At 36.7% G+C, this 26,498-nt stretch overlaps 2 long non-coding RNA genes across 4 annotated transcripts in view; one reads left to right on the top strand and one right to left on the bottom strand.

Annotated features, from left to right (window-relative positions):
* Positions 1-4,711, bottom strand: part of LOC122135880 — a 114,519-nt gene extending 109,808 nt beyond the window's left edge. For 2 of the 3 annotated variants that reach the window (XR_006153741.1, XR_006153740.1), the window contains exon 1: positions 4,456-4,711. This is a non-coding gene — a long non-coding RNA (uncharacterized LOC122135880). The remainder of the gene's footprint in view (positions 1-4,455) is intronic. The other variant, XR_006153739.1, reaches the window with a different exon arrangement.
* Positions 4,712-7,660: 2,949 nt separating this feature from the next.
* On the top strand, positions 7,661-25,868 carry LOC122135879. Its single transcript, XR_006153738.1, has 4 exons — positions 7,661-8,070; positions 9,332-9,368; positions 18,948-19,731; positions 25,408-25,868. It is a non-coding gene; the product is annotated as an uncharacterized LOC122135879 (long non-coding RNA).
* The last annotated feature ends 630 nt before the right edge of the window (positions 25,869-26,498 follow it).

Here is a 26,498-nt window from a genome sequence, read left to right as displayed (position 1 = left end):
CAACGCATCTCGCCCGAAACACGACTGATGTGTATGATGAGCTGGACTGGGCCGGGAGAATTGGATCTTTTAATCTTGCAAAGTGGGAGAGGAACTCACCAGGCAGAACTGATTGAATTTTTGCTCCTTTTTTCTTCTCTGAGCAAGTCCAGAATTGGGGCAATAAAGTTATAACAGCATTCATTACTTTTCGTTGAGTGCTGGGACATTAGTGTCTTCTTGCGTCTTTCCTTTTGCCTTTTTCTTCATCATTCCCACATCAGAGGGCCAGATGAAATTCAGGTTGCTTTGATTGGGAGCATTTCCACATAGAGACATTCATCCACTTCAGTGCTAACCTACCACTGTAGACAACCGCTGGGTACAGTTATCCATATACCCCTGATAGTGCTGAGCTATCACTGCTTCTTAACAACCGAAAGTGAAGCCTATTTCACCTTCAGCCAACTTGCATTGATTCCCATTCTCTTGTATAATCAGCCAACTTTAACGCTACTATGCTAGCTGCGTTTTGGCCCGTACTTAAAGATTTTTTTTTTTTTAATCACCCAAAACAGCAGCCGAAGACAGAAATGTGTAAATAAATAATTATTTAATTTATTTTTTGATTTATTTAATTCTATCCAATATGTGTATTTGTGACAAAAAAAAGTTTCAACTAAAATAATAAGTGGTACAACTGCTGATAATACACATTGATACTACATATTACAATATTACAGTTTTACTGTAGTTTTGTTCAAATAAATGCAGCTTTGTTAAACATTTAAAAATAAATAAATCTAACCAACCACAATCTTCTGAACAGTAGTGTATCTAACAAAAATTTTGCTTTAAACAATCAAAAATGCCTGTAGGCATTTAAATGTTAATATTACCCTTACCTTCTCTTAAAATAAGTATTGGCAAACCACCTTTTTCAGAACAGAAAAAGGCACTTCCAAATCTGTGTCAACAAAGATGCAAACATAATTCATGTATTTAAAAATTCTATTTCCATCTCTGTTGCAACCCATATGTACAAGTCATTGGTGTTTGGTGATGAGTTTTTGGCTCAAGGTCTGCATTTAAAGGCACACCAGAGTTGCTCAGGTGGGATTAGAAATTTGCTTTCTGCAGATAAATCAAGTTCTTCCACACTGACTAAATCAATCATTTATTTTGCCTTGCCTTATGCACAGAGGCATTGTCATGTTAGAATAGAAAAGGGTCCTGTCCAAACTGTTGCTAAAAAATTAGAAGCACACAATCCCCTAGAATATCTTAATGTTAAAGCATATAATTATATGTACTCATTGAAATGACTAAAGCAGTCAAACCTGTTTATTAGAAGGGGGTGTCCCAATACTTTTTGCCATATTGTGTATCTTGTTAAAATATTATTCCAAAAATAGCCCAAAAGCGACCAAAAATACAGATTAATAAAATTATTTTTACAGTGCCTATGTAGACAGAAGACAAAAAGGCAACTCACAAGGTTTTGGAACAGAGCTTGTTTTAAAAAGTATATGTATATCAAGTCTAAAGTCATATGACAATTGAAATGGTTGGTCTGACAACACACACTAAAGAGGAGATCAGGCAATATCCACTGTGTCTGGACAATTCACAACATGGCAATTACAAGACACAACACTGGGCATTATGAGAGATCGTACATCTAATATATATGCCCACGCACACCTGTATCCAGCATAGTAGGAAGTTATATGAGAAGAATGACCTTCCTTTCTACTGAACCGAAATTCCATCCAGCTCAATTTTACAGGTGTAACAAACTCTCATACAGAGAAAGAAAGAGAGAGTGCACTTCACACCAAGCTAGACTGAACTAAAGCAGTTAAAAGATTAAATCCCTTATATATAACCATGTACACTGACAATCTGTGCAAAGTTACTTAACATTAACTATATGGAAATCACAGAAACTAATAGCAATAACTGTTAATCTAATAAAAAAAGAAAGTTTGCTCATTTTCGTGTTGCTTAATTGGATATGCTGAGATATTGATTTGCTTGCTATTTGAAGTACTTGAGTCTACACCAGTGAACTTACATAAACATATGATTCTTCTCCAGAGAGAAAGAGTTAGTTTGTTTGGTTTTTCATCTGTCATCCATGCAAATCAGATTGGTGAATCTCTTTCAGTGAGTCAGCCGATGGTCACATTTCAAGAAGAAAACAGATTGAAGCGTGTCTTCTCTAGTTTACCAAAATATACTCTTCTTTGCTTAATAGGGTCAGAAGCTTTTGTTAAAACATCTGCCGAGTACAGACTGTAACATGAGGCAAGATTACACACTGTCCCTCCCCTGTCATGACAATTTTCAATATCCATTTTGATTCTCTTCTTCTATTCTTCTCATGAGTAAGAGTGTGTTAATGGAATACTAGCGAACTGAAACTGTGCTGTATAAAGTGTATACCACAGACTATTTTTTTAAATAGTATGTCAAACAGTTCGCAAAATGCAAAAAGTAACAACTATATTCTCCATACTACTATAATGCATAACTAAATACTATTTTTTAAACAACAATATGCACTAATAATGGCTATATACTGCATACAGTTTACTAGTTAGACCTTATCCTATTAAAATAAAGTATGTAACAATAAATATAGGCTACTGTATATTATTTTGTCTAAATAGCAAATGGAACATGATCATCACATTTCATGTTTAATTCAGTGAGTGACTTTCAGTTAACATCTAAAAAATAATAAATATGGTTATTTTAGGCAATTATGAGAAAGAAAGATGTATTAACTGTTGACAGAAAATCCTAAAAATGTTAGTTAACATTATTTCCTGTTGATTAATCTCTCTGGAAATAGAAAGTTCAGGATTGATGGCTGCCATATGTAGTCCATTTATCACTGGTTTGTTTGAATTCACTTTAAAATTAGACAGGAGCAGCAGAGGGGATGGACAGAAACACACACACACACACACACACACACACACACACACACACAAATACCTGCATTAAAATTGAAAAAGTATGTGTATGTGTGTGTATGTCAACTATCAAATCTTTCCATCCTATAGACAGAACGATAAATGGGCATACATAGAACCATTAATCAACAGACAGAATGACATTAAATGACAGACAGACAAAAGCATGCAGAATGACAGACAAAAAAAGAACAACAGCTACAATGATAGACGAGAAGAGCAATAGAGTGACAAAACAACAGACAGAATGACAGACAGGCAGAACCATGGGTAAAATGACAGACAGACAAAGAACAACAGACAGATATGAGTATAAACAAAGACAGACATATGGATAAAATGACAGATAGAATGTCAGAAGGAAAGACAGAGAACAACAGGTAGATTGACAAGCAGACAGACACACAGAAAATAGATAAAACATGAGACTGAAAGACAGACAGACAGAATTTCAGACAGAATGATAGGTAGAACGACAGACAAGTATATGGTTAGACAGAACGAGATAGAGCTACAGACTGTTATAATGACAGAGCGACAGAGAACAATAGGGAGAATGATAGAAAGACAGCCGGACAGAAGGATAGATAGATCAACAGACAAACACAGAGTGAGATAGAACAATGGATAGAACTACAGACAGAAAGAATGACAGAACAAAATACAGACAGACAGAATAATAGAGAGAATGACAGAAAGGCAGACAGATACAACGATATATAGAACAACAGATAGAACAATAGATAGAACAACAGACAGAGAGACAGAACCATGGACAGAATTACAGACAGACAGAACAATAGATAAAACAACAGACAGAGAGACAGAACCATGGACAGAATTACAGACAGAATGACAGAACAAAAGACAGACAGAGGACAATAAAGAGAACGACAGAAAGACAGATAGACAGAGACAGAACGATAGATTGAACAACAGAGAGATAGAACTACAGACAGAATGACAGAACGAAAGACAGACAGACAGACAGAACAATAGAGAGAACGACAGACAGAGAGAAAGAATGATAGAAAGAACAACAGACAGAGAGATAGATAGAACAATGGATAGAACAGACAGAAAAGAATGACAAAACTAAAGACAGACAGACTGAACAATAGAGAGAATGACAGACAGATAGAATGACTGAAGGAAAGACAGATATTTGCAACGTAAATTAGCTCTAGATAACTCCTATCTTAGGAACCCAATGCTTCAGTGGACTGGTGAAAACTTTTTAAGGAACGTGATGCTGTTCATTGGTGGCCTCATGTTTCTAATGTGAGTGTGGGTGTTTTCGGGGGGTTGGCTGGTGTTTATCTGTGCTGTTGCTGTACGTGGGGGTTCTGTAATGATTTGCCCACACACTGAGAAAGAATTGCCTTGTTATAGCCGACTGACCACTAACCACAAACATACACACACAGCACAGGAGACTCTCTTTCTCTCTGACACAAACAAACTCTCAAATCACAAACTCAATTGTTCTTACTCTTATATCGAAGAGAAATGGCCACAGACATGTATCCGTTTTTGCCCTCTTTCTCTCTCTCTCGACCTGTCTTCCTCCCTCTTCTGTATCCCTCCTGCATGCACACCCAGAGCAAAAGGCTGTGAACAACACCCAGACCGTTCTCTAAAGCCGCTGCATACGAAACCTCTCCGATAAGGGAGGGTGTCTTCTTTCAAAACAGCTTTTAGCACTCATTTCTTGGAAGTGCCTCTCTTGCTTTCCTTCTCTCTCTCTCTTTCTCTTGCTCGATCAGTCACTGGCACCGTTTCACGTATCAAGAGCTCCTCCTGCTGGCCGGAAAACATGCCTGTGGCTCATCTCGCTTCCTTGTTAACCGGATTCAAATGACTTATGAATTTTTCTTAAATTATTTATCGACTAATTTCCATGATGTTTACCCGGAGTTTATTAAGGGAAGCTGCCCTAACGCGGCCTTGTCAGAATCCATCACTTTCCATTTAAAAGTCCCTCTCAGCCAATCATTTCAGAGAAGAGACTCTTCATCCAAATGATTGACTCAAATAAATGATATTTGCTCAGGTTTTGTCATCCGATTAGTCAGCTATTAAGTGCGATCGCAAACATTCGACTGCTTACGAGATGAGGTTACTGGCTTCTATTCTGGTCCTCCAAAATAAACCGCCAGCAGTTCTCGACTCCAGAGTTTCCAAGTGTGCCTGTGCCCCCGACAGATATGAAAAGGACTCTGATAACAGCACGTTATTCATGTTTCTGAATAGATGTATTATGGCAGTTGGAGAGAAAGGGACTGTTGGTGCGTCTGTGTAGTCGGCCGCCTCTTTCCTCTCTAGACTGTTAATCCTATTTGGTGTGTGCAGTGAAAATGGCTGTCAATAGTTTAAGCTGATAAGCGAGAGAGGCAAAGGGTTTAACCACAGACCTCCAAACAGAGTCTGGTCTCCACAGAGAAGGGATAGAGTACTTTCATTCCCTCCTTTTTCCCTTTTTCCTCTCTCTCTCTCACTTACTGTCTCATTCCTCCTGCTCTCCGAATCATTCCAGCATTGCAAAGAAGCTCAGGGTGAACAGAAAATCTCGTTTTTGTAAGTCATTTTATTCACTTCTCCCTTAACACTCTACACTCACACCCACTCGCTAAGATGAACACATCGCTTCTGATAAGGTCAGACTGTATGCTGAACAGTTCTTAAAAACAGAAATAGTGCATATATACTATATCTCAAGAGTTAATCCAGGAGGTTAAAGAGATCTGGATCAGGAGAGAGCCCTGGACTGTTAAATAAAGAATGTGAATAGCATATGAAATGAACAATACTGCAATAAAACGCGCTCCGGTTGCTCGAGCTCACCTTTCTGATGGACAAAGTAGCATTAGCATGCCATGTAGTGCTTAATGTAACTTATATAGCGCTCATTAATATGCTACCGGCTTTGAAAAGCCACATGTGGAGGTCTGGGTTACTGCGTGTAGTTAATGTTACTTTGCTCTGCTGTCAGGATAGATGATATCTGTTCAAGGCACGTTTCAATCCTCTGGATGTTCTGCGGAGAACAGAACACAATTGTGCAGTGGGTTGAGTTGGAAAGCATTGATCTTGAATCTGACCCCTGCTGGAGGACAGGAGTTGAATTTCCATTTGAGAAAATGGAAAGACTAAGATTTTGAGATACGGAGGTACTTTATACTGTTAGGCACTTTGATAGGTTTGAGAAACTGGCTGGGAATTTTGCTTTTTACTTGGAAAAGGTTAAGATTTTTAATTCAAATATATGGACCAATCCATGTTTATCAAAAGCCTATGCATTACCATTCAATGGTTTGGGATGAGTAAGACTTTTTTTTGTTTTTGTTTAGTAAAAAAATCAATAAAATACTTTTATTACTTTTATTCATTAAAGACACATTAATGGCTGCTAAAAACTGCTAAATATATAGAAATAGTTCAAAAAAAAAAAAAAAAAAAAAAAATCAATATTTTTTTATGGAACACAAAAGATTATTTTTGAAGAATCTTGACATACAGTAGAATGTTTCTTTGAAATGCATAGAAAAATTTCTGTTTCAAAAAATAAAAAAAAACACCATGAATCTCTTCTTGAAAATGACATTACTTATAATCTTATAATCATTTTATAATCTTACTCTGCACCGAAAGTTGTCAAATGAAACATTACATCTGGACACCATTGATGTTTCAGAAAATGGCACCTGCAATCCATAAAACTTTTTTGTGGTCCATTTCAGAGCTTTGGTGGAGGGCAAGATTGAACAACATTTTGTGGAAGTACACATGAATAAGTAACTGCTTCTTTAAATAGTCATCTGTTCTTCACATGAAATGATAATTTCTCTTCAAAAGTTCTATGTAAGTCATATAGAACACTTTACGGTGCTTACAGACTTTAAGGTGCATAAGGGTGAAAACATGACACAACTTACAGTGTATTTGTGCGAATTATCCTTCGAAAGATGGAAACACAAGTCTGTTTTTCTCTCTGGCAGTAATAGAGGCATTTTCAAGAGGGCACCAACAGCAAAGCTGAGGGGGTCGGCATTCGAGGGCGATTTGTTTCTTTGTGAAGTTGGCGTGATTGAAGTGTGGAACCGGAGCAGGAGCACCAGAGAAAGCGGCAAAAATTGCAGACACCCAAGAGAACAGAGACCAGAATATCACACGGACGCAAACAAAAACACCAAAGTCATCAATAAATAACTGTGAGCGACTTGTTTGCTCTTCTTAGGGGTGTATATTTGTAGACGTTACTTGCCCTTTAGGCTGTTAGAGAAGAGGGTGGCGCAAAAATAGCAGTTGAAAAGAGAATATTATAATATGACAGAGAGAGGCTAAGAACAAAAGAGTGAGAGAGTCAGCTAGAGAGCTGGATATTATGTTATCATTAGGCTCAAATGTGGTCTCATAGGGCCTTAGTTAACGACTCTGTGTCTGCGCTCAGAGTGTGTGTGATCATTTGAGACAACACCTCTTCATTTCTATATTCCCCATACACTACCTCATTACTGTATCTCAGCCATCAGACCCACACTTAATTAACGCTCCCTCTGTAGTGCGCTCTTTCTGTGCGAAAGTATCCGCAGAGCAATAATACTCACTTCTCTTCTGGAGTTTCTCGTGCAGAGTGATCATGTGTGTCTGCTAAAGCACCTTGACAGGAAAATGCATCATCTATAGTCTGAGTTCCCATCAGTCCCTGCCATGTGCATTCTTGCGGTTTCTCTCGCACATAGAAGGCTCACGGGAAGCCTGCACACTAAAGCAGAGAACGGGAAGCGAGGGACAAATCTGTTTCTCTGGTCTCCATCCAGGTGACTGTGGCGCTTTGAGACCGTGTGAGCGGGATGATCTGTGCTTGGGCTAAACTGTCCTTGGGAACTACGCCACGCTCCCCATCAGCCAGCCCTGACAGAGCTGGCAGTGCTCCGCACGGGCAGCATTTTGGAGAGTCGCCGTCGAGAGGAAAGCAGGAAACGGAGAGAAGGGATGAAAAAACAAGAAAGAAAGCATAAAATGAGATCAAGTCTTTGTGTTTGTTGGAGCGGTCAGGATGTACAGTAGCTGCTAAATAAGAGATGGATAACAAAGATTAGAACAAGTAAGTGAAAGAAAGACACCATCACAAATGGATTCAGGATGGATTAGGTTCTGCATGCACTGCATTAGAACACAGCACAGGTTGGCAAATATCCTAATATTGTCTAATTCGCAATTTAGCAGAGACTTTTATTCAAAGGTATTTACTGAATTAACAGATAAGCAACTTTCTTTGTCAAGGGCAACTGAAAAATAGCAGGATGCCAGTATATTCATCCCTCAAAACCTTCGGGTTGAACCTCCGACCTAAATACTGGAAGTCTCAAGGAACTACAGTTACTTCTACTGTGATGTTGCAAAGCTTTTGCAATATGGAGGTCTGTTTCCACCTCAGAGTAAAAGATAAGAAAAGTTAATTGTGAAATTAGAGTTTATTTCTTATCTTAAAGTGAAAATCGAGAGACATAACGTCGCAATTACTCAGTTTCCACTTGCAAAACCCAAGTTTTACAGTAAAATTGTAATGCAATGTCAATCCATTTAAAGTTTTTCCACTCTATGTAGTAAGGTAATGGACATTTAACAAATTAACAGGTTGTGCTCTAGCATTTTAGGTTTTTTTTCTGTAAAAAAATTATAAACATTATGATATCCAGTGCATTATTGCAGCATCATTGCTTTTTGATGTTAATTTGATTTAATAGGTAACGTCCATTATTGTTCAGACTGACAGTCTATTTCAAATGATTCATTCAGTTCAAGTATTTCACATAATGGACAGCATATTGTATATTTTTTTAGGGGGGTAGGTGAAGAAAAATGCTCTTATATAAAATATGTGCCTGAAAAACAATTTCAGGGCACAAATATTGACCCTTAATAGTTTATTTCCGACCCTGGTCAGGTCTAATTCAGTCTTGATTCCTCTTCCTACTGCTCTTCTAAAAAGTCAAAATCTCCAATAAGCTATCAGCTCTATATGTACTGTATATCCACATCTGTGCAACTGCTGACATTAATTTACATCAGCTGCAGACTGAGATCGGCTTGTTCCATTTCACAGGAGCGTGGAAAATGCCATGCTTGACAGAGAGCGCATGTAGTCTATGTCCCTGTAGTGTCTAAGGAAAGCATGACAATTACTATTGCTCAGACTAAAGGTTAGGGATTTGGGAAAAGCCTTAGATAAAAGACAGTACACCCAAAAACATTTATTTTCAACATTGTTGGTAAGGAAACAGTTTTGGTTTAGTTCACTTCCACTGTACGAAAAATAAAAACACTGACACATTTCTCAAAATATCTTCTTTTATGTTCCCCAGAAGAAAGTAAGTCATGCAGGTTTGGAGTGACACGAGGGTAAGTAAATGATGAGAGGATTATCATTTTTGGGTGAACTATCCCTTTAACCTAAGAATTAAAATTCATTGTGCGTGAAAATTAATTTGGGCTGCAAAAACAAATGATGAATTATGTGGCCTGTTGAGGAGAGGTGTGATCAGACAGTATTTTTTAGGACAGATACAGTGGGTGAAAATATTCAATAAAATTCAAAAAAATGTATTCAATAAAAGACCCAGATTTTTGATTTTGGGACAGCACACTAAAACCCACCTAGAACACCTTAGCAACTGCACTGCAGTGTCCTTTCAATTATTCTGACATGGTTTGCAAAGACACTAACATTCTTAAGAAAATGTAAAAATTGAGTTTCTTTCATGTTAGTAAGAATCTGTGAGCGTGTACTCAAGCAGTGCTTGTGTTTAGCTCTGTAACAGCATTTCTCCATTTATAGAAGATGTCACACATAGTAGACAGAAACATGCTATAGAGTGCCACAGGACTGAGTTCTACAAGCACTTCTACAATGCACTTCCAGTTCTATTGTCCCAATGTCAGTGGGATTTTTTGAATGCATTTTTGGTTAAATGTCAGAAACAAAGTCTGTGGTTAACACAAGCTCAATATATTTTCACATTTTAGTCTATGGCATTAAAAACATCCAATACCTCACTCGTGATTTTTGTAACTTTCACATGTCTTGAAAAAGGTGGTTGCTAACAAGTGGCTAAATGAGACTACAGAAACTGTTGGGAACCTTAAATGTCATCACACTGAACAGTTCTACTCCCTAGTACACATTTGCAGCCTTACATACTTGCAAAATATTCTAACTCAAACTTTCCAACTTTTAGATTTTAAATAAAGATCCAAAGATTTGTGGGAAGCTTTGTGATGGTGATGATGTAGTCATGCAATTGCGGAATAGGTCTTTATAGCCTAACTTTAGCTTCTTACATCTGGTTATTGAATTCAGGCTTCAAAAATTTTTTTTTATTAATTTGTGAAGATTATCATGATAAGCAAAACATGTAAGAATCATAAAAGCTTATTCAGTGCAATAATCCAAAAGTCAAAGAAAAAAAATCAGTTACATTTTAGTTTACGAACCAATTCTCACGATTAACTAACTAGAGCTGAGCGATATACCACATGCAATTGTCACGGGCATTTCGTCAGTAAAGCCGGTTCCCTGATTACCGCTAAATCGCCATTACCTGTAGGTAGTTGTTAAGTTTAGGTATGGAGTAGGATTAAAGGATCCAAAATATGTCATGCAGAATATGGTATTAATATGTGCTTTATAAGTACCTACCAATAAACAGATAATATGTCATTAATAGTGAGAGTTGGTCCCAAAACTAAAGTCTTCCCAAAAAGGCCTATTGACTTTTTGTTGAAGTAACCAGTGTGATTCTAGTTGGCCTACAAAATTACATAATTCCTGCAGCAAATTTAGTAAAATTTGAAATCTATAAAGATGTTCCAAGTGTTGCATTATGAAAAAGGTTGACTGCAAAGGAATGTGGTGTTGAAGAAGGTAATAGCGGGAAAACCAAATCAATAACACCTCACCTAGAGACCAATTACAAAGAAAAGCAACAGTTACTACAGACAAAACAACGACAAACACTTATGCAAGAGTGTGTGGTGTGTGTGTGTCCCAACCAAACGTGAAAACTGTGTTTTAGGTGACAGAGAAAAGAGAAATCTGAGAGGGAAGGATCTGTAGCCTAAGGCAGAGTAGTTGGAGCCACAGATTCCTACTGAACTGCTTCTGGTTGCACAACACACACACACACACACACTCACAAAAGCCTTAGTCTTATTTGGGGAGCTCAAAAGCAGATGGTTGGGTCACTGTGTGTTTGTTTGTATGCCTCCACCTAACACCACAAACCTACACCATCCACCAACACCCCAGCCACCTCCATCTTCCACCACAGAGAATAAACACACACACAAAGGCAAACAGATTCCCACACACACTTCTACATACAAACGGCCGTGAGCATATTCCTCAGAGAGACAAGCAAAAATTCTTCCACTCTGTCTCGCTCACACACACATTTTTAAACTGCCAAAAGCCTCGCTGAGATGTTGGCACAGATGCCGCGTCACAAAACACTTCCATAAATGAATTCTGTCAAGACACACACACAGACACATGCTCGCCAAGCGGCCCAGGCATTTGCTAATTTGTTGGCAGAGCGATGCTTCTTCAAGTAGACTCTCAGGAGAAGTTCTTGTTTGCTAACAGCACAGCAACATGACTCTGGCCTGCTGGTACAAAACCCGTTTTTAGTGCCTCAAACGTTTTTTTTTTTTTTTTTTTTTTTACAAAGCAGACTGATCCTTGATCGGTTGGCTGCATATCATATCACAAACCTGTAGCTGGCTGCTGATCACTCTCTAATTCGCACCTGTGATGCTTGAGTGCTGATACTCTTTTAATCATGAAAGATCTTGTGAAGAGGCTGAGTTATCAGTGAAGAGGATATTTTAAAAGGAGGCTTTTCAAACCTTTTAATAGCAGGGGCCCCCAAACATGATAGACTTCCTTCCTTTTGAAGGCAAAGGCAGCTATAGATTTTCATACATAAAAATGCATTTAAACTGGGTGAGAAAAAAAAAAAGTGTTATGAATGTATGTAGATTATGTCTTACTGTGGCAAATAGGCCTGCTGATTCTGATTTGACAGTAATGATATCAAATTCAGTGTTAAATTATTGTTTATATATATATATATATATAGAGAGAGAGAGAGAGAGAGAGATTAGATAGCAGCTTTCATTTTAACATTTTAATTTTTGTGTTAGCAATTTTTACATGCTTTACATTTTTTGTTTTAAACATTTTTCATTATTTATTTTTATTTTTGTTTTAGTACTTTAATAAAAAAAAAAAATCCCATCTAATATTTATATTTTATTTCAGTTTTATTTCAATTAATGAAAATGATCTTTAATAGATTTACTTCACAATAACAACATTGTTCCTGGACAGTGGTGAGTTTAAATACAGATTAAATTGTCCTGTGACCAAATTTTTATCCTCTGAAAAAGTAATCTCACACGTCTCCTTTAGAGTTTCAGATTGTGCCCACATTTAAAAAGACACTAAAAAAAAATCAATATTAAGAGATTTCAAGCATCATACATCTAAGAGCAAATGATCTGAGCTGTGCTATCCCTTACCAAAAAGTAGTATACTTCAAGTTTGTTTTATTAAGTATACTCAAGTAAAGTTCAAGTATATTTTGTAGCAAGTATACAAATACCATGTTCTAGTAGTATACTTGTAAGTGTACTGTATCAATACTCCTTGGGACTAAATTGGCCCACTTTCTAGTATATAAATGTATACTTTAAGTATAACAGTAGCAAACTTTGAGTACACAACTAGTTTACCTCTATGTTTGTAGTTTGTACAGCAATTATACTAAAAGTAAGCTTATAGGTATACTGATAGTTTACTAATTAAATACTTTGTACACTTTGAAGTATAGTCTCAGTAAACTACTAGTTTAGTAGTTTTATACAGCAAGTATACTCATAAGTTTTCTTTAGGTGAACTTTACATCATACTTTAAGTATACTACTATGTCCCTATTTAGGTTTTAATTTGTATATATTTTGTTATATGATTATCTGAACATACAAAACATCCAAAGAAAGAACAGCGTATCTGCTTGTAAACAAAAACATTTCATTCTAGCTTCATGCATTCTTTTTTTAAACACTTTAATGTGGGTAAGTTTCATAAAAAAATAAAGAAATAACATTTTGAACAAAAAGCTGAAAAATGAATTGGATCCAGAATGATAATCAAAATGCAGATGGAGTAGATCAACACCCCAAAGCTTGACTGTAATTATTACCTCTTCATCAGTCGACATTTTATTCCATAGCATTACAGTTTTGATGCTGTTCAATGATCGTGATGATCGTGTTACATGTGTTAGTATCTGTTGTTTCTTCTTCTTCACTTGTGTTTTTTTTGGAAATTCTGTAAAGAAGATCTGTACTAGCGCCCTCTACTGTATAACAAAGAAAACACGGATTCTAGGAGCACAAGTATGGCTTAAATATATTTAGACTTTTTGTAAGTACAAGTCAAGTATACTTAAATGTAATTTTAAGTATATTTCTGAGGAGTACATAAAGTCCATTTCTGAGAAGTACATAAAAAGTAAACTAAAAGCATGCTTTCCTATTTTTAGTTTAAAAGTATACTAATAGCACACTTGAATAAACTTCTTTTTCATAAGGGATCCTCATTCATTGTATAGCTCAAAACTCTTACAGTATGACAAATTGCCTTATTTGTTTCTATTTTTATTTCTCTTAAGGAATTTTAGGAGACACATCTGAAACTTACTTTGACAGTTATGAAAGAGCAACATCTAAGCAGCAATAACATTTCAGAACTGTCGCAGAGTAAAAAGCTGCCAACCTCAGAAATGACCAGCTCTGAGCAGAGAGAAAGAGAGTGAGAAGGAGGAAAGCGTGCATGTGTCAGTGTGTTAGTGTGTGTGTGTGTGTGTGTGTGTGTGTGTGTGTGTACACACCAGCTGTCAGTCCTGGGATCAGACCCAGAGTCTGTCCTCAGTAATACACATGCTGGCACACAAGAAATGACCAGTCAGAAACAGGCCCCGTCCTCTCGCTCTCATAATACTTTCCGTCCAAACTTTAAAATGTCAGAGATTAAATCACAGGCTGGGAAAATCTGAATCTGTACTGCCTAACTGCTCCGCTTTCACCATATCCATCTACTTTGCAACCAAAGCAAACACACATGTTTGAGTGTATGTGTGTTTCTGTGAATTTTGGGGACTTTCCATAGACTTCTGTTTTTATACTGACCAAATGATATTTGTTTATCCCCTAACGCAACCCTAAACCTACCCCTTACAGAAACCCTGTCTGCATTGTTGCACTTTCAGATAAACATCATTTACTATTTTTAATAATTTTATTTTTTTTTTCTCTCGTGGGGACCACCGGCCCCCGCGATGTCAAAACAAATGTCATGTTTTACTGTCCTTGTGGGGACCACAATAAACAAGTACACACACACACACCTCAGAAAAGATTAAAATGTAATCACTTAACCTGCATTATGAACCAAGGAGTGGAAAAATAAAAATCTACTACCGAGCACATAAATCTCTCAAATCCCTAACCTTTGCGTGTTTTATAATATATAATTCTACATATACACTTTACCCTAAAATCATCAAAACATCTGTTTGATAAAAAAAGATAAAAAGAATACAGTAAAAACAGTAATAATATGAAATATTATTACAACTACAATATATTTTCATATGTAATTTATTCCTATAATGGCAAACTCTAATTTTGGTTTGGTTTAATATGCTGATTTGGTACTTATTATTATTAATGTTGAAAACAGTTGTTGCTTAATATTTTTGTAGAAACTATGAGACATTTTCAGGATTCTTTGATGAAGAGAAAGTTCAAAATAGCAGCGTTTATTTAAAATAATATAATTTACTTACCCTAATTTTGTTCCAAACCTGAATTGGTTTCTTTAGTATGAAAAAAAAAATGCTATAGAAGTCAATGGGGATGTTTGGTTATTCTCCCAAATATCTTATTTTGTGTTCACCAGAAAAAATAAATTCATACAGCTTTGGAACAATTGGAGGGTGAGTAAATGATGAATGAACTGTCATTTTCAGGTGAACTATCCCTTTAATTATAACTACACAGTTCTTATAAACAACCAGTGCTATTATTTTTTAAACAGCAAGTAAACATCATATACATGTGCATTAAAGGAGAGATCTAAACCACATCTTATTGTTTTTTAATTTGTCTGTAAATTTGGTTTTTATGTTCTTTTTAGGAGTGAATTGTAAGCAAACAAGTAAACAACTTCTCCACATCAGCACTTACATTTTCTTCAGAAAACGTAAAATTAAAACATTTCACTTAAATGTATTTGTGTTATCCGTCCAAATGGTCTAAACCAGACAACACCCAGTATAAGGGAAAAGCCACATTAAAACCTGACAAACATGTGAAAGAAAACAAACTGAAAGAGAAGTACATCAAAAAGCTGGCTAGAAAGAGGTCATGGGGGTTCAATAGGGGACACAGAGAAAGAACAATAGAAAATGGGGCAGAAAAAGAGAGAATGACACAGCCGACTGCTTTGAAGGTGGAAGCCGAGATGACATAGGGCAGAAGAGACAGTGTAAAGTTTTAATGACAGAGAAAAGAGTGAAGAGAAGAAGAGGCCGGGTATAAGAGACAGAGAGAGATGAAAGTTGTAAGGGTCATTCAGACACTGCGATAAGGCTTACAGGACTGAATAAATTACAGAGAAAGAGTAGTTAATGAGAGAGGAAGAGGAGGAGAAAAAAACGGGAGATTGCACAGGTAGGACATGATTAGGTTGAGATTCTTTGTAAGCCTGTAGTGCCCTCTATAGGTAGATAGAAAAATGCATTACGAAAAGCAGTTGGGTGCATCTCTGTCAAAAATAAATAAATATATAATACACTGACAAAAGAGCTTTTTACTTTACAGGGATGGCTGTTTTTAATGAAAAGTTAAAAGGAAAACAATCCCTGACAGATTTCACCACCCTGCGGTTTCATTTCACACTGATTCCAAAGCAACGCAAGCAGTGACTGATTTGGAAATAAAAGCTTTTGGGCTCCACACAAAAGATTTTTGGAATCAAGACCGAACAATGCAAAACTAATTAAACGACGTGCAATAATGGAAAAGAGCGTTTACTTGAACAAATTTATTTTTGTGCAGCTTATATCAGCTCGTTTAGCAGATGTAAAGAATGAGGGGGAAAAAAGATATCTCAGCCGGTATACAACTTAGTTAAGCTCTAGATCACTCCTTTCAGTTTGTCTTTTAAATGTCGGACAAATTAAACATCCAGTTTATCAAAACCAGCCTGAGGGCCTGTCTGCACGCATATGTGCGTCGGTACGGAATGGCGGCTGGCCTCAGGCAAGAAAATGCCAAAACATGAGCAGCTGAATTTGAAAATAAAAGGCTTGTCATTCAATAGCGCGAAAGAGAAATCAAGTGTGCGTTTGTGCGCGTGCTTGTACCCCAGTCAATTACTGTATCCTTGAGAGAAGGACAAGGGTTTAACTAGTGACACAAGGAAGTCAAAACAGAGTTGCCTATACACACACACACAAACACATTCACAATCTTATTTAGAAGCTTGGCTGTTATTGCCAGTGGCAACAGCATCATATATTGATTTCCACCCAGAGGAATTGAGGAACTTTTGATTGGCATGCAATGGATAAAGTGAACTACTTATAATGCAGTGCCAGTAGACAAGAGGAAAGTAAAACGAGAGATGGAGAGCTACGAGTACTCTCTAAGGGTGTATTCACACCAGAAAAGTCCGTTAGTTCACTTGCTTTGGTCCAGAACAAATACAATGTTGATTTTTTTTTTTTTTTGGTGTGGTTCGCTTACACACTCCCCTTTTTGCAAGTGAACCAGAAACTGTAAACAAAACCACACGTGTGCTTAAGGTCATCCATTCATTGGTTTATCTATTCAACTGTACCAGAGTTTGTTTGGAAGTGGACCGAGACCACCTCTTCAGCTGGGTCTCGGTATGATTGTTTGGTCCGCACCCGAGTGCGATTGCTGTATTCACACCTGCCAAAAAGATTCGCACAAAAGGGGGAAACAAACTTGAGTTCGATTTAATCGATCCAAACAAGACAGGTGTGAATACACCCTAAGGGTGTGCGTATGAGGTGGAGGCAATCTGTGATCTTTCGTTTCCGCCCTCCCTGATCAACTGTTGCTAAATCCGGATGAGCAGATGGCCCCCACGCTCTCCTTCATCCAAGAGACAAGAAAAGAGAGCGGTGCTGAGACTGGAAAGGAGGGGGACACCGATGAAAGACGACTTCTTTTACTTGAGGACAGAGAGAAACTGCAAAGTGTGCGAATATACTTTTTTGTAAAAAGGGGGAGAAAAAAAAAAAGTATCGAACTGAGGGTGAACTCGCTCTCTCTGTAAAGCCTGCTCCGTTTCCAGTGATGATTTTACCCTACCCAGATTCAGAAATGATCGATATGAGTAAAAAAAAAATAATTATCAGAAATGTTTCAGGCCTGGGAACTGCTTTTGGCAAGATCAAAACAGGGGATCTTATAGACCTTTAATTGAGATGAATATAGAACCGTCTGGTGTGGCTGTGGATTAGGGCTGGGCGATATATCACTGACAAGCTACGCAATATCGCATTCATTATCGCAGATGAATCGCCTTCGATAATGAACGCGATATTGCGTAGCTTGTCAGTGAACTACGGCTGTCTATTAAATGCTGCTCCATTTGAAAGCAGGTGATGGCGATTTAGCGGTAATCAGGGAACTGGCTTTACTGACGAAATGCAAGTGACAATCATATGCGATATATCGCCCAGCCCTACTGTGGATCACATTCTTCAAAATCCTGTTAGTTCAAGCTGGTTTGGTGCTGTAGACATACAGTATTATAGCCATTCTATGGGTTGATCAAGAGGATATTAGCACACCAGGATGCAAATGATAATATTTGCTGGTGGCCAGTTGTGGTCTTTGCTGCAGGGGTTCTCGAATCAATAGCTCTTAGTTTCTACTCTCTTATTCTCTCTCTTTGCTGCTTTCTTCAACTGAATATTTAAATAAAAGCGGTCGGATCTTAAAGAATCAGAATTTCCTTGATCTTCAGAGATAAAAGTGTTCAATGTACTGTGAAAACATACTTTACATGTAACTTTTAGTGCTCAAAACATCCTCTCCGGTCCAAAAACACTATTGAACTAAAGGCTGGAATACACTATGCAAATTTTTCAGATTTTTGCCCACAGTTTGCTGTCTGGAGGAGGCGATAGCCGGTGAAAGTGAGAGCCAGCCTGGAGATTTTGGGTAGTCGAAATTGACAGATTTCACAGAAAAATGTGTTGCGAATGATGGGCACAGACTCTGATTTCATCCACTCGAAGGATATTAAACATGTTTGATATTTTGAGTCGATTTAAGAACATATTGTTTTAAATTTTCATGTATCTCCCAGCAATGGGGCACATGTTTTTGCATGAGTTTGTTGTGTTATAACTTGAAAGTCTGGTAGAGACTTTAGATCTTCAGTCATTTCATGAATGATGCCCAGTTTTTCAAGTTGGCAAGTGTATGATGTCCAGCATTTAATAATCTGTTCAGATTTTAAAAGTCATATAGTGTATTCCAGCTTTAAGCAGCAAAATGGTTCTGAAATTGTTGAAAACATACATTTACAACTAACACAGCATATTAAAAGAATCGTTCACTCAAAAATGAATATTTATTAACATAAATATTAATTCGCTTTATGATTACTATATTTATATACTCCAAAGAATTCAATGGTATTTACCATCATGGTAATGTCCAAACATAGAATTACTGTGGTACAATGTCCAAAAACATAGGCTACTATGGTACTTAAGAACTTGCAAAAAAGTTTAAAGATAATGTATTTGTGTGTTATTCAGACTCTCTATCATTAACGTCTAAAAAAATCAACCTCTCCTCTCTCCTCAGTTTCCTTGTCACCCGTGTCGATAGAAAAGGATTATGGCTGAAACAGAACAGGAATGGAGGGAGTTTGAAAGAGAAGAGAGAATGGAGGGGCCGCCAGAAAGGTCATGTCCGAGCAACCAACCCACCTCGGGCATTACTCATTAACCTAGCAACAAGCTAAGTCCGGTAACAGTGATGACCTGAGGGGGGATCAAACCAGAGAGCAGCTTCACCACATTTCTGAAATTTTACCATGATCTTCTACTAAATTCAAGCTGAGAGCCTCAAGTTAGCCATGAATAATGACAACCTTGAGCTGTCCTGAGTTTAAAATGAGTCAGCATGATCCGGGTCACTGAAGTGGAAACGTTTCAAAAACAAGACAAATATCTGAACCTCCAAATGCCACATAAATTGCTTACCTCAAAGATGAAACACTAAACTCAAAAAGACTGAATGAGAGGCAGCTCTTTAAAGGGGAAATGTCAATTTCATGCAATCAAGAAAGATCATAAGATGACTAGATTAAGTTGTATAATAACCCCTTTTTGGTACCAATTAAATTCCTTTTAATTTCAATCTGCCTTTTGGCTTTTTAGAACAGCATGAACATGTACTGCTCTCAATGGGCTCCATTCATTGATAAATGCATTGAAGTGTTCTTTTGTGCACAGAGAAGGTTCTCAGAAAAAAACAGGTGCATACCAAGGAAGTCTATAATACCTGGAGTCATCTGTTAGCATAACCATTCATCTCAAAGTCCCAAGACCTTCACTAGCAACTTTCCTGAGCTGTGACATAAAAGGTAGGGGAAAGACATGGGGAAAATGTCTATTTCATGCATTTAAAACCCCTCCAAAAACAGATGGGTCATTGTTGAACCATTTACCACCGTATACTATTATGAAACAACTGTGATTTATATGTTGCTTGCATAAAAGATATTGCTACATTTTATGGCTATTACCCTTTGATCCATGTTCCAACATCTAACATCTACCTATTTTTATTTTTTGTTAAATAGAAGTCTAAAGAATAGAAAAAGCATAGAGAACATTAGTGTTAGTGGGTCATTTTTTATAATAAATAAAAGAAAATAACAAATCCCAATTTAACCCCAGGGGACAGTTATGCATATAACAAAAAAAAATCAGCTTTGCCATCACAGGAATAAAATACATCTTAAAATACATTAATTTAAACTGTAATAATATTTCACAATTCTGATAAATAGCCTAAATGCAGCCTTGATTAGCATTATATGAGATTATATCTTCTTCTTTTTTTTTTTTATTCTTGAATCATAAATTTTTTTTTTTTATCTTTCTCTCTATAGTGTGTGTTGTTTTTTGTGTAGTAATGTGTTATAATTTATCATGACCCTCACTGTTCTTACAAATCTGGCTCCATCTTGCATTTATGCTTCATTAAACCTCATGCAGCACTACAGGCACATTTGAATCCAAAGAGAAGTTAGACCCAACCTGTGAAAACATGTCAGATCGGTTTTGTAGGTCTTTTCTATTGATACTGATACTGGGTGTTGTGTTGATAGTTGGTGATATTGGTTATGTAATTGTCATGTTGGTTTTTAGTTAAACACTATTGTTGATGTATGTGAAAATGTATCTGTACTTCCTCTGTCTTATTGAACTGAACACAACAATTTGCAGCAAATGGATTTATGAACGATTCACACATAAATTCGCTCTGCTCGTGTTTCATGAATAAAGCCCCATGTGCATGCCCCAGGGAGTTGAAGGAATATCGGATCAACCTAAAACTAGGTTTTATCAGCATTTAACACCACCTGCTCCCATGACTGTAGGTGTCAATCTTTTGTTTCATCATCACCGAAAGCTACAAGATGTTAGGAAGAGCAACTGGGGCATTTGATGTTATAATGGTGATCATATTTCACATCCCATACAAGTACAACAACAAGGCTTCTTCTTTAATGGCCTACTGCACTTAAAAATGTAATCGTACAAAGTTGAATGAGGCATAAATACCTAAAGATGGTCAAAATATGCCACAGGGTCCTATATGTGCAAGGATTTGACAGGTCTTTTTTAAGAATTACATTAATATACAAAATTATTAAAATGAGCAGGAATATTAAATTAAATGTACTGGACACATGTGGCAATTTAATCATTACACATATGAAATATTGGTTTAAAATTTTGTTAAATCATGCAAAAATTGTCATGTAATGCAAATATTCATGCAATGTTTAATGCTAATTTGATTTAGTTTTTATGGGCTAAATCATGGCTGCAACAAAATGAACCGAGACAGAAGTAAATATTCTTAACAAGAAAAAACATTACAAAACAACAGAAATACAAAAAGTCAAGAGAAATGCAAATATATCATTAACTTAGAGTGTTTCAGAGTTCACATAGTAGCATAATGGTGTAAAATTCGGATAGGAATTGTTGTCAAATGTTACCTGTACACTGAAAAGAAAATGATTCACTGAATTTTACTAAAAGAAAATTTAAGGTAAGTGGTTGCAATCAATTTATTTTAGCTACATTTAAAAATATATATATATTATATATATTTAGTTGACTAACTTTCAATGTTTGTTTTTTTTTTTAATGTAGCTAAAAACAAAAATTTAGTATCATTTTTTTTTCAGTGTAACTTTTGGAGCTTGGATAGTAATGTTTGTACATATTGTGAAGATATAGAATCTTTTTCTACAACTGTATTGTTGTTAAAGGTTTTTCTGACAAAAAAAAAGGAATACAAGCTTTTGATTGTCACATTGTTATGTTTTGTGTTTTTGGGCAGAACAAAGAGATTGAATTTTGGTTTAATAAAAAAATTAATTAAAGGTCAGTTTTATTTACACATGTAAATTTACAGAAATGTAGTCCTTAAACACCTCAATATAGTTTCAAAGGCAAACGAATGAAAGTTGGCCTCTGAATGGATTTAAAAATGGGGCTGGACCTAACATGAAGAGGGATCTTAGGGAGGACAGCTGAAACGGTCAAAAGCACAATCTCTCGGTTATTCCTACAACTAAATGGTGGGCAGTGCAAGGAAGCCAGCACAGAGGAGAGATGACGTCTTCAGCTGTCCTCAAGATGTCTTCAGCCAGGGGAATTAGCTCAAATGGTAGAGCGCTCGCTGCGCAAAGGAAGGGGCCCAATCTTTGCGCCCGCACGCAAGCGAAAAAGACGCAGAACACGGGAAAACGCCGAAAAATTTCCCCTGCAGCAATACTCGGGGTATATTCCTCTGCGTTTTGAAGAGTTGTAATTACATGTGAAACAAGTCACCCTCCGCGGCCTGGACTCGAACCCGTGGTTTTTCAGATGAGCCGTGACGTCATCTCTTAGGGTTAGCCGTGACGTCATCTCTCCACTGTATTGTTAAGCGTGCAATAAACCGAGCCTTTTTACAGTTATCTATGACATACCATTATATTGATTGATCGTATATTACATTGATTTTTTTTATTTTGTATGTATATTATTTTTGTGTTTAAATAAAATGAATAAAAACGTTTCTTCAAATATGTTTTTTTTGTGTGTGTGGATATGATTTGATTGATATGATTTAGCAGATTTTATTTATCTGATCAAAAGACACTTCAAATGTAAAATGTAAAATGTTTTATTAAAATGAATACAAACAAATATTGAAATGAGTACACACACGTGTATATATATATATATATATATATATATATATATATATATATATATATATATATATATATATATATATATATATATATATATATATATATACAATATGAAAGAGTGGGCCAATGTAATATATACAAAAATGTTTTATTAAAATGAACACACACACACACACACACACACACACACACACACACACACACACACATACATAAACAATATAAAAAGGACAATATGAAAAGAGTGGGACCATGTACTATATACAAAATATATATATACAGGAAAGATATTATGTACTTATATATATATATATATATATATATATATATATTAGGGCTGTCCAATGATTAATCACGATTAATCACATCCAAAATAAAAGTTTTGTTTACATAATATATGTATGTGTACAGGGTATATTTATTATGTATATATAAATACACACACATAAATTATATATTTAGAAAACATTTACATGTATATACATTTATATATTTATATTCTTATATTTTATATTATATATAAATATATTTAATATATAAACATAACATATTCTTCTTAAATATATACATGCATGTGTGTGTATTTATATATACATAATAAATATACACAGTATACACACATATATTATGTAAACAAAACTTTTATTTTGGATGTGATTAATCGTGATTAATCATTTGACAGCCCTAATATATATATATATAAAAAAAAAAACAATATGAAAAGAGTGGGACCATGTTATATATACAAAATATATACAGGAAACATATTATTTACTGAGGAGGCAGAGTTTTTCATTTATTTTGCTGGCGCTGTTCCGCCAACCAGTCATCTAAAGATTTTCCATTTGATGCACGTGAGCAAAATGTGGCATTACCATATCGGCTATGACCAAACTTTTTAGTTTTGGGCTGCCCACATTTGCTGCACGTGTTAAAAGTAACCCCTCGCACATACTTCCTCTTACGGACTCCGCTTTCCTTCTCCAGGGCCCGCCGGCGCCTGTTCCTCTCGGTGTAACGGGACACAGTAGCAGCAGACACAGGAGCAGCAGACACAGGAGCAGCAGACACAGGAGCAGCAGACTAAGGAGCAGGTGGAGCTGGGCCTGCACCGGATGTCGAAGCACCAGAAGATGGAATCACCATTGACACAGTCATGTCTGGGTTAAGGACTAGTGTGCCTAACAGTGACCCAGGTGCTGAAATGGGCTGCACAACTCCTGCTGCTGTGGGGGCAGGTGTGATGGGGCACTCCCTGGTGGCAGCAGCGAGCCGTCGACCTGGTCGCAGAAGAGGAGCCTGTCCTTTTCGATTTGGCGGAAGGATAAATTGATGTTTTGGGCCTGATGTTGATGGCACGTCATCCAATTTTTTCCTCGGCGGAGGAAGCTGCGTATCAGCCACATCAATTGGGTCAGGTGGAGTCAGTCCCTGGGCGAGGACACTCATTTCCTGATTCTTCTGCTGCCGTTGAAACCTGAAATTAAATTACTTGTAATATATATATATATATATATATATATATATATATATATATATATATATATGTTTAGGAGTATTCAGTTCATTGGAAGCAAATAATGTGCTTTGGTGCCTTAAAGCGCCCATGTGTCAGCTGAGGCTGATGTTGAGGCTGATAGTTGACCCGCTGTTTATCAACGTCAGGGAGAGCTGTCCACAGCTGGATGACCTCTGTCACCTGCAGGTCAGTGAGGTAAGGAGCCTCACGAAGACCCACCAGGTAACCAGCCAGATCCTGGACCTTGTCCCACCCAGCGATGCCATCAGGTCCAATGACTGCTCCCTAGTAAATGCAGATAAATTTTAATATACACTAGCAGTCAAAAGTCTTTACAAAATATACTATATTTACAAAATATAGACCAGTCTTCTGACGACTCACATTCCCATACTTCAAATGCTGTCCTCTTACCCCAGGGTTACACCAGGTGCTTTAACCTCTTAAAATTTCAGGCATTTTTCATTGTGTTTTTCACTTTTTTGGTCTACCCAAATTAAAATGAGCACTATTCCCACATACTTTGGCCCATATGGATAAATTTGGTTTTTTTTTTTTTAAGTTAAGACTCTCAATGTTATTTATCAAAAAGTCATTATTATTACTTTATTTTAGAAAATATTAAATTTTTCTTGGTAAAATGTGTATGTTGTTATTATGTGTTATTACCAAATATAAATGTAAATTGTTTAATCATTATTAATTTCAGCCATAGGGCCCAGAAACCATGACTTCACAAACAATACACACATCATTGTTGACAGCAAGATAGCTTAATTAGCAGACGGTCGATGATTTATCTTATCTGATCATTTATCATGTGAAAAGTTACAGGTTCACAGGTACTGAGGAATACGTATGCTATACATGCTAGCAATATTAGCACGTTTTATTTTCCAAAAATACACACTGTATATGAACAAATAATGACCGATATTCAATAATTAAGTAATAGCCTTACCTATTGCAAAGATGACAATAACAGTGGCCGGCGATTGGTCAAAAGTCAGCCACAGCCGAAACGCGATTGGTCAAATGTAAGCCACAGGAGAGAAACGCGATTGGTCAAAAGTAAGCCACAGGCGAAACGCGATTGGTCAAAAGTAAGCCACAGGCGAAACGCGATTGGTCAAAAGTAAGCCACAAGAGAAACGCGATTGGCTCATGTGGGCTTACTTTGGGCTTACTTTGGCTCAGTCGGTGGAAAGCAGTAGGCGCAAGCGAGAGGTAGCGGGATCGATGCCCGCATTCTCCAAGCTGGGTCCTGCCCTTTTATGCTTTTTTTATTCCCTAAACAGACAGACTACGCCTTGACACTATGAAGCGACGCTCCCCACATGAGCTTTTGGGGCTCACTGCTGCCGAAAAGTTTTTTGGAGCGGGTCCTGCTCACATTCATGGCAAAAGTAGGTCCCACCAAGATTTGAACTCAGAACACTGGATTCAGAGTCCAGAGTGCTATCCATTACACAGTGGAACCGTGACAGGAGCAGCTGTCGCTCACAGGGCCACAAAGAATAAATCACTCACAGACTCGACAGTAGCAGCACCACCAAACTTTTTCTTTTCCTGCCGCAAGAAGCATTTAGACAGAAGGGTTGGATCCCAGTCAATTTTGGTCACTTGCCCCCTCGACCAAAAGGCAAAGACACGCTCTAACCAGCTGAGCTAACCAGCTAACATGAAAGAAATAAAAGCAGCTGAAAAAAAAGGAATGCCTTAAACCTCTCTAAATAACTTGCAATATATATTGATCAACACCCAGTAGATAATATGCTTTTATACTCTTCTTATGCTGCTTGGACAACAACTGGGATGTAATACAAGCATATATACGTTTTTATGCTGCTTGGATTTATTGTTTGTGTTTAATGTTTGTTATTTGAAGATGTTTAATAAAGGTTATTAAAAAAAAAAAAATTCTACGAGCTGTTCAGGATGGAATAACTGAGTAAAAAAAATAGAGAGACTGCTGGAATAGCCTAAATTTATTTGTATCTTGGTTACTAATGCTTGAAATTAACAATTAAATTACATTCTAGAATCTAGTGTATCTACAGTGGAGATCAGAATTAGAGAACAGTTTATGAACACTTGATTTATTTTTTCAGAAATAATGAAATAATCTTCATTGTTCAAAATTTGAAGGAATTTTAGTTCAAAACAGTGTTTTACGAAATAACAGTGACCAAGAATCATTATCACCAAGAGATTTTTAATCAAGACCCTTGGCTGGCCACTGTCCTGCATGAAAATTGCTGGCTGATTGGGCGATGAACACAGGGAACAAACCAAATGTTGCTGCAGGAGGTTCTGATAAACATATGCATTCACTCTCATTTAACTTATGAAATATGCTTTAAAAAAAACTGCTTTTACTCCTGTCAAA

The sequence above is a fragment of the Cyprinus carpio genome, chromosome B1, assembly GCF_018340385.1.
Source record: "Cyprinus carpio isolate SPL01 chromosome B1, ASM1834038v1, whole genome shotgun sequence".
NCBI classification, from domain to species: Eukaryota; Metazoa; Chordata; class Actinopteri; order Cypriniformes; family Cyprinidae; genus Cyprinus; species Cyprinus carpio.
This window is presented reverse-complemented; position numbering and strand designations above follow the sequence as displayed.